This window comes from Oenanthe melanoleuca, chromosome 2 (assembly GCF_029582105.1).
Source record: "Oenanthe melanoleuca isolate GR-GAL-2019-014 chromosome 2, OMel1.0, whole genome shotgun sequence".
Lineage (NCBI taxonomy): Eukaryota > Metazoa > Chordata > Aves > Passeriformes > Muscicapidae > Oenanthe > Oenanthe melanoleuca.
The window spans coordinates 52,194,170-52,204,390 of record NC_079335.1 but is presented as its reverse complement, the minus strand read 5'-3'; positions in this window follow the sequence as shown (position 1 = coordinate 52,204,390).

Genomic DNA, 10,221 nt, shown 5'->3' with positions numbered 1-10,221 from the left:
ATGAATGGGCAATCATGGCAAGAAATTAATATTATATTAATTATAATATATTAATATAATTAATATAATATATAATATTAATCATTATTTTGAGGGCAAAAATGAGGGCAAAGTCCCCAAGCTTTATGTAAGTAACCTGAAAGTAAAACAGGCACTTAAACCAGAACAGTGAACCTGTATGTGTCACCCTGCTTTGTTGCTGCTGCTACAGAACAGGTTCCACCTAGAATCCGTTATTCATTTTGCAAGGAACTCAGAAGAATGTCCCAAACTGGATTTAAAATTTACTGTTTTATTAAAAAAAAGACAAACCACAGGACTATTAGAAAGATGCAAGAAGAAAAAAGATAAGCTCCAACTCTATAAAATTATCTTTTACCACATAATGTAAAAAAGAGTTCGGGAAGACAAAGTAAGCAAAATAATAATTATTAGAAATGACAGTCGAGCAAAGCAGTTACTCAGTCATGATCAAGTATAGCTGTGGTAGGACATAAAGTTGAGTTAAGGAGAAACAGAAGTGGTGTTATATATAAGTAAGTGGCTTATGGATGGGAAACTATTCTGAGTCATATGAATGTGTAAGAACTGTAAGGGAAAATTGGAATGACAAGTTGACAAGCAACATAACTGACAGCTAGGAAGGGAATACTGATGGCTTCATAACAGATGAATATGAAGGTTGATCTCAGATGGTATAATTACATCAGAGCTATCTTTAAATTGGTGATCTTAAGTTGGGAAATAGAAACAGCTTGTAGGAGAAAAAGCAGAAAATAGCTGGCCCTGAGAGTTTTCACAGTAAGAACAGACAGAAAAGTCTAAACTTAGCAGTGGTGGCTTTCCTCCATCAGTTTTGGAGTGTGGAAAGAAACATCAGAAGTAGAAACAGAGTATAAATGCTGACAAAGTTACCAGTTAAATCATTTTTGCAGACTACAGTTAGGATAGAATATCAAATGCATTAGTATAGCTGTTGCTTACAGAACAGTTATGAGTGCTTGTTTATAGTCTGAGGAAGCCTTTAATGCCTTTACTGTTGGGTGGCAACACAAATCTTTCACCACTTATAAAAAGATTTCACAGCACCGCTAGTTACCACAGTAATATTTAGTGATTTGGACTGTGGGGTCAGGCAGGGTTTGAGGAATGACTTCTGCCTTCTAGATTCCATAGCCTGTCAGTGACCTCAGAGTTTCCTTCATTTCCTTCAGCAGTTTGCTCGTGAAGGGAGACAGCAGGTGCTGCAGCCTTTCCTCTTCACCATGGATGAAGTTCTCACCATGGATGGAACTGCAGGGTGGCAGTCCTGCTCTGTGGGGACAGAGGCAGAGGCACAGCTGTGGTGGGCCACAGAAAGCAGGGCTGTGCCACGGCACACATGGTAGTGTTTGATGCCAGATACACATCATGATGCCATCCATTCTGAATGTGACAGTGTCATTTACTACAGGTATACCTTGAGATTATTTTTTCATTTATTTGGAATTTTTCTTTCTCATATATTTGAAGTGAGCATACATCTTGATGTGATCTGCTTAATAGATTGGAAAATTTCAAGTAGCTTGTTCCTGGAGCTGACTCAAGGCTTCTCCATGTACAGGAAAAATTGAATTTTGCAGCAGTACTAGAGTCTGTATAAAAGAATGTAAAGGGTTGTAGAAGGAGAATCTCTGCATGAAGAAGAGCATGGATGAAAGAGTAGAGGTAGGTGTAGGGAGATTCATTGTCAAGATCATTCAGGAAGGTTTGAGATGGCCAGAAGTAGAATTAAGACGCCTACTTCATTAGTCACTGGATACCAGCTCTTCAGTCTCTAGTTTCAGGAGATTGTTCCTCTCCTTGCCCACACTCCTCACCTCTCAAGCAGCAAACATCTCATCATTCACACCTCCTCCACTGCTTCCAGGGCTCAGCTGCTCTGGCAAAGGAAGGGGTAGAAATAGGACTGGCTCAGAAGGTCAGGTTTGCTGCTCTTGCTGATGCATGCTCACCCTTAGAGTGAGTATAAAACACACACAAATACAGTGTAACACATATATTCTTACAGTATGAAAGTATAAATTACTTAGGCTGAGCAAATTTGCTGTCAGAAGGTAGAGATCAGTTGCTTGCATGATAGGAACAGCTCAAATGCATGGTCTTCCTATCCACAGGAGAAAGGCCTTGGCAGAGGAAAGAGCAGAACTTGGCTGCTCTTTCCTGGGGCCACTATGCCACCCTGAACAGCTGCATACAGAAGCAATCTGCCTACATTGCCTATACCTGCAGCTGACCTTGCTTTTTTCTGTTCAAATAAAATAAAAACTCTAAAATCGAAACCTCAGCAATTTCTTTACGAGTTTCTTTCTCATTTGGAAAAAGAAGATTAAATATTTGTATTAGAGCATAATATCCAAATATTTGTCTGACATCAATCTGTATTTATAGTGCAGCAGAGCTGGTACAATGCAGTTTGAAGGATGATAACAACACGGTGAAGTATTTACTATGGCAGTAACTTGCTTATTACTCATTACATGATTGATAATTTTGTTGTTAGTAAGTATAACAAACATGCTTCATTAAAATGCTATTTAGCTATAATAGTCTAAAGAGCTTTTGAAATTAGTGTTTTAGGAAAACCACATATTCCCCAAACACAAACACAAGGATTACCCATTCTAAAAAAAAAAATTTACTTAAGCAGCTGTACATGAACATTAATATATCTTTACATCTACAAGCAGAGCATCTTAACAAACTCAGAGTCCATCCCAAAACCAGTCTTATACTTCAGTCTTCCAGAAAAATAATAATTCTTAGAACCATTTTTGTGTCTCTAAAAGTAGATGCATAAGAAATAAGGACATATTATGTGCTCTGGGGGTAAAAGGAACCTCAGCTAGGGCACATTGTTGTACCTACAGGCACCTTCAGACTTCAAGGAATATTTCTGAAAGGGCATAACCAAGATTTTCAAATTGCTAAATGATACTTCAGTATCTTCTTATGGAGAATAGACCCCATCTCTCTATCCCAGATTTCAAATTAAATTTCACAAGGTGTATGGGGAGACTATAGATATAGAATCACATATTAAGGGATGTCATATGCTATATATAGTTTATATATAATCATGAGGCATGACAAGACAGAGTAAATTTAACTAAGGAACAGTCTGGGGACATAGTCCAGATAATACATATCAGTAAATTTTAATTGGACAGTGCTAGAGTAATTTTCTGCTTTGATCACCATTAGGAGAAGCTAAACATATCTGTCTAGGGAGGTCTCAGACTCCAGTAGAGAGAGCACCACAAGACTCTCTAGAGATGTGCTGAGCACGCCTCCTCCCTCTGACATTTCTAAAAGGAAATGTGATTAATTTATTCTGACAATAATAATAGTTCATTGTTTCCAAAGCATTTGAAACATCTGGATTAAGAACATGTAATGAAATCCCGGACAAGATTCCAGGGAAAGCATACTTGAATTTCTGGAAGACACATGACTACCAAAGCTAATTTCCCATTCACTGGAAATTTTGAAAATGTTTTGTTGTGCTCAGTTAAGGCTTCTCCTCTGCCCATTAAGTTCTCACTAGCAAAAATGCTGCCTTACTGTCAGATGTGAGGGTGCACTCCCTTTAAAGAGAAAATGTACTGTGACTTCATACTAATCACCATCCACTTTATTCATCTTATGTTTCAACTCAGCAATACTGTTAGATCATAATCGTAACAAGGAGAATTTCCCAAGAGGAACTGCTATGAGGACAGGTTACTCAAGGGAATTATTAGATGCAGCAAAGAATTTATATAATTTTTAAATGTTATTGTGTAAATTGTAAAGATTTACATATTTTTAATTAAATTATTTCTAAATATTGGAATTTCACTGTTGCAAGAGAAGAATCAAATCTGCATGTTGTTAAGTCTCTTTTCTACAGTCTTGTACAAATTAGCATGGTTAGTTGGCCTTACAGGAATAAAAGATTTTTGCGTTGTGATAGAAATTTAAACTGAAAACTCAAGGCTCATGCCAAAGCACAAACACAGCCCAAATCTGAGAAAGCATGCACCATATGAACATGCTGAAAAAAGTACTTGAGTATTTTAAGAAATGTTCACATCGTGCCTTAGGATTAATGGCGCTTTGAACATTCCCACACAGCTCTGCTGTGGAGGCGTATTAGCAACTGCTGTACAGGGGATACTTCCTTCAAACAAGGTCAAGTAGGTGACACTAATTGCCAGCAACTGCTTTCTGCCCAAGGTAACCCATTGATACATTGTGGAGGAAAGAGTGTATGCCTAAAAGACAGAATTTCTACCCTCGCAGCTAATTCAACATTTCCCCCATCATCACGCTTTTGAAGAAGCTGAAATAAAACTATTTCAGATGCATGTGTCTTTGGTGAGTGCCTTATGTACCACGCCTAAGTGTGGAGCATCTGTTCTGAGCCCCTGCCCTTGAGCTATCCAAAATACAAAGAAGATACCCAGAACATTGAAGTGCTCTGTGGGAGGACAGCAGCAGCAGATGATATTTATACACACAAGTATTATGCACAAAGTATAAGCATACGAATGGAACACTGAACAGTGAACAGAGACTACTTAACCACCATCTGCTGACTTGCACAGATTAGTGGAAGCAAATATATTATTTCCATTTCCCCCCCCAATAATGCTATATTCTGACGAAAGAAGTAAATTTCTGAGAGTTAATCATGCAGTTATCTGCATGATCATTAAAAGTATCTGCCTTCCTTTTTATAGAAATATTTTAAAATTATCAAGAAAAATATAATTCAGCACTTGATAATTTTAGCTAATTTAATTTCTATCACATTGTGTTAGAATGGTAGATTTAAAGATATGTATCTATGAAATTCCCATTAGGAAAAAATTGTATATAATTGCATATAAGTTTCCAGTTAGAGTAACCAGAGGGCTATAACTTACAGCATAGATTTCATTATTCTGATTAATTATCAAATCTATTAATGACTTACTCCTCAGTGTTAACAAAGCACCCTCACTTCTTCCTCTCTCAGGAAAGTGAGAGATAAAAGAAAGAGAAGGGAAAGCTTTAATGTCAACCTGAAAATATATATATATTTATGTTTTATAAGTGTAATCCTTGCACTGTTTCATTGGAACCTCCTGTCCAAAGATATTCAGAATTTATTCCACTTGCTGTGACAGAACTGTGTAAATTCAATAGCGATATTGCACACTGTTCATGCATATTTGACAGCAAAATTAGCCGTAATGACTGATGCAGTTACTTCCTTCAGTTGTCTGCCTCATCCTGCTTTCCAAGGTTGCTGAAACTCTGGAAAATAGGTGAGAGTGATCCTTACCACTTTTTCTGAGACAAAGGAATATTGTCATCACACAATTTGCGATGTTCCCCAGAGAAAACCTTAGGACAAAGACAGTGCATATGGCAGTTTCACAAATAATACATTCCATTTCTCATTCACCATTGCTGCTGGCATATCGTTCCTCATATGGCATTTACCAGCCAAAATATATTCTGAATCTAGAAATTAGATTGTGCATTTACAACTTCTGTTAACAGTATCTATAAGGTATTACCAATGTATTGAGAAGCAATGGGAAATCTGGACTGTTCCGATTATTATATAAATGTTAATATAACAACATCTTAGGGAATGCAGATAATAGGCTTATGGCAGTCATATCTCCTAATCTCCTCCTCACAGTATCATTTTCAGGAATCTAGTCACCAGATTCAATTAAATGTTCTTTCTTAAGTAAGAAAAACAAAAGGGAAATCTGAAGTGGTCTTTCTTGAGCACAAAACAAAAAACCCCAAATATCTTTGGTTTCACTCTGCACCTTACCATTCCTGCTCAGTGCTTCAGAGGGGGCTGCTATGAAGAAAGCATCCATCTTGGACAATGAAAATTAATTTCAAGTGAATAGAGCTTCCAAAATTAGTGTAAGAGAATGGGATCTAGAAGTTGCCTGAGATCTTGAAGTGACCCTGTGATATTTCTTGACAAACACAATTTTAATAATATACTTTGTTTCTTTATCTCTTTGTAACATTTTTTCCTTACTGCAAATCTGTGTTCAAAAGTTTGCCGCTGAAGAACTTGGGGAGGTCTGCTTGAGGAGTGGTACCATAACGTTTTTAAAAGGAAAATAGTGTCTTTTAGTAATGTCTCTTTGCACACAGTGAGGGAGTAGGAGGAAAGAAAATTTAAAAGTATATAATTTAAAAGATCCAGAGAGTTTCATGCACCCATTTCGATATCAGACACGTTCTGCACAAGGGCACTTTTCTCCCTGGGTTGTTAATTCCAGTAAGTGGTCATGTCATGACTTGAACTGCTGGAACTGTTCCATTGGCTAAAATAAGATGTTAAAGACCTTGACAGCATTCCAATTGGAAAACGTGTATTATGGATCCTTCTTTCAGTACATGACATTCGGGTTTTCTTTTCTTTGAGAAAACAAACAAATAGACTTAGAAGTTACAGTCCATTTGTATGCCACAAGGGTATGAATTAGAGGTTTGAAATGTCTGGACCAAAGGAAGTATAGCATACATTCAAAAGGTCTGTTATACTTGTTATGCAAAATACATTTTTAAGACTCTTTAGTAGATTAATTTCAAAGACATTTTAATAGGAGACATTATCAAATTAAAAAAGGAAAGATAAATTTTACATGCACTACTAATTTGTTTTTGTTAGGAAATCATACTGCCTGAAAAATTAACAATTTCTTCATGGCTCTTTGCCACCTACAGGCAAAATCTATTTTCCTCCTTGCTTTTTGATTTACTTTGAAGGTAAAAAGAGAGGTACATTGATTATCACAGTCCTGCCTTGCCAAGTAAGTGCAGCAATGTGAATTTTGCTGTAGTGTTCCATAGCCCTTACAAGATCCAGTGCCTTTCCACAGTGACACAAGTGTGAACACCTTGTTCCCTATAACATACCAAAGGACATCTCAGCAGGCAAAATGAGCCGCACACTCATGGAACTCTGCCATCAAAACAGTGACTCAGAGAATGTGGCTCCTACAGGGCTGCTCATTATCTCAACAGGACAAGCTTCTACGGGAAATTGTATGAAATTCGATATATTAACGTCAACTTAAAAACAGGCAAAGATATCACAAATCCTGCACAGACCTACCTCTGCTATCACTGGAAAGACAGAAGTAATTATGTAATATATGTTAAAGGCTCACCAACATATGGTAAATTTTAGTATCTATGAAGTTGGTAACAATAAGATATTTTAAATCACTATTAGAGTGAGTAGTACAAGAAAATTCTTTCCTGTTATTTGCACTTCAGGTTGTCTAATGCAGAAGCATAAATTACAAACATGGATTACTATCTGAAGACTCTTATTTTGAACTATGGGGCAGAAAAAAAAAAAAAAAAAAAAAAAAAAAAACCCAAAACAATTCAGAGATTGTTACACCCATGAAAGTAGTCATATTTGCTTTGTTCTGATGCTGGGAAAAGAAAAACCGGAACATAAAACTGACAATACAAATTTATAATAGAAACATTTACTGTTACTCCTCAGGAGAAAGTCTTCTTCTGCTAAAGAGGTACTTCCTTACCAGAACTTCTCCTAGCAAACAACAGTGGTCTAGTGCATCACAATCTTTCCAGCTGTAATTCAGAAAATGACCTTAATTTTGTAATTTGGAAGGTAAGCTTGAATATAGCTTGAGTATAGATGAACATACATACAATCAAGCATGGAAACCACTAAAATAAAGAATCTGTGCTAGAAACAAGTTAAAAGATCATGATACTATGACTTCACAATTGTAAGAGAACTTGAGTGAAAGACCCACTGGCCAGCATAAAGAACTGTTCCAGAGCAGTTTCTAGAACTGCTTCTTAACCATTATGCCATCATGTAAAGTAATACTTTGAAATAACAGCTGTGAGATTAGAAATGGAACAGCCCTATTCAGTCTGTGAGGCAATTTTGAAGTCTAATAAACCCATAGGCTCCAAACACACTTTCAACATGAAAACTCTATGTCAGCTATAGGCAGTTACTATAGATGCCATTTCTAGCAAAAATTGACCTTCTGACCAGGACTATGGAGTGACACTAAGCCTACTCAGAGTTTCTCATTTGCAAATGATGATTTCAATAAATGTCACTGTAGCTAGGGGTGAAAAGGAAAAAGAGACAGAAAGTCAAATAATATACACAGACCATCCCCAGCAAGAAAGATCCTCTCTACAAGTGAGAAAAATAATCACTCAGAGTCATCTTTCTCTTGGCAACTGGCTCTTTTCTTCTTCCCGTAGCCATACCCAACACCCCCTGCATTGACTCATAGGCATTAGGCTTTGTGGCTGACTGCACACCCAGCTTAGGTTGCTGGAAGGGTTGTTTCACAAAGCCACAGCAGAGCCTAAAGTTGTTCTATTCCTCAGACATCCTGGCTGGCTGCCTTTTCTGCCAGCTGGTGTGTCCATTCACTCGTGACAGCACTTCTGCCAGTTACCCTTTTCTTTTCATACTCCACAATTATTTCTGCTTCTCCATAGGAGTCCAATGCCATACAGACTGACACAAACATCTAGACTGTGAAACAGACTTCCTTGATAGTTCTTAATATTTTCTTTCTTCCTTGGCCATGGATTTCTTGTATATAGAACTCCAGATAACAGTTTCTCTTCCATAATCCCATCACCTTCACTACAAAGCTGGTTTTTATCAGATAGTAGACACTAGAATTCCACTCTTGTGGATTTCTGACTGATGTGAGAGACTCCTGAGCTGAGACCAAATCTGTTTGAGGCTCTTGAACTTCTGCTTTTGTTGCTGCTACAAGGACTCGCATTTTGCTACATGCATTTTGAAATGTTTGTTATGGGGGGGGGTTTGGTGTTTTCTTCCCCCCCATCCCCCTTCTTCTTGTATGCTAGAATACAATTTTGAACAGGGGAAGAAAAGCAATAATACAGCTGAGGAAAGGTATTTGTACCAGCACCCACTTTCAGTAACAACAATTTTAATGTTCATTTGAGCAAGGAGTACAGCTTCCAAAAGTCTGAAATACAAAGAGTGCACTGCAAATGCACACAAAGAATGAAACCTGTTTTATCCTGATCACTGGACCTTTTCATTCAGCTTCTCCTGCTCCCTACCAGATACCAGAAGAATGGCCAGCCCTTCTGGTTCCAAGTCCTATCCAGTTCATCGGGGAAGGGAGGATCCTCTTCTCCTTTAGGCCTTGGGCTATAAGACTTAAATCAGGAATTATATGTTCTCCTTTCACAACGTGGCAAGCTTAAGCACATTACAGCTCTTTTCCTTAACAGGTAAAATTGATGTGGAGTGTATTTGTGAATAAAACCACCTCAGGGAAGAATTTGTTCTTCATCTACCAGTATCTAAAATGGTTCTCAGAAAAGCAGCACAAACCAGAACATTTCCAATAAATGGTGCTTAAGTAGTTCCAGTGAATGACCCGAAAAAGTACACACGGAGGAACAAACACTTAGTCTGTTCCAGACTGGTACTAAAATAATTGTTCAGCCAAGGTCACTGGACAAAAACATTTAAAATTAACTTGATTAGTTTTTATGGGCACCAAAGTCAAAATTTTGAAATCAATACTGCTGTGGATACCAACTGCTTTGGGATGACTGTTTTGTCAGCACAGCAATAGGCTCCTCAAATTATCAGAGATTTTAATTTAAAAACCTTACTTGCTTGTGTTTATACTAAGACAGAAAACACTACAATATAGTAGACTTTCCAGCAACTATATTATCTCTCTTTGCATGTCTCTTGTGGTCTCAAGGGCTTATGACTTTCTGTAGTAGTTCATCTGGGTTTGGCTAATACAGCTAATACAGAATGGGAGTATATTATTGGCAACACAATAAACTTTTTTAATGAATGTACTTGGTTTATGCTGTATATACAGTTCTCCTTCGTAGACCATTAGAAATATAGTCTTGGGCCTATCCTGGGCTCAGATCCTGAAAGCCAGAGAACTGTTGCTGCATTTTCAGCAAATTTGCACTAAAAAAAAAAAAAAGCAACCCAAAACTAGACTGTAGCAATTTCTTCAGAAATCTCTGGTTTATTGCTTTTCTAAGCCAGCTCTAAATACAATTAATAAACATTTTTAGCTTTCCATGAGACATCTCTAGGCACTGATCTGCATTGGAGATTCTAAATGCAGTGCTACCATAAAACTCCCT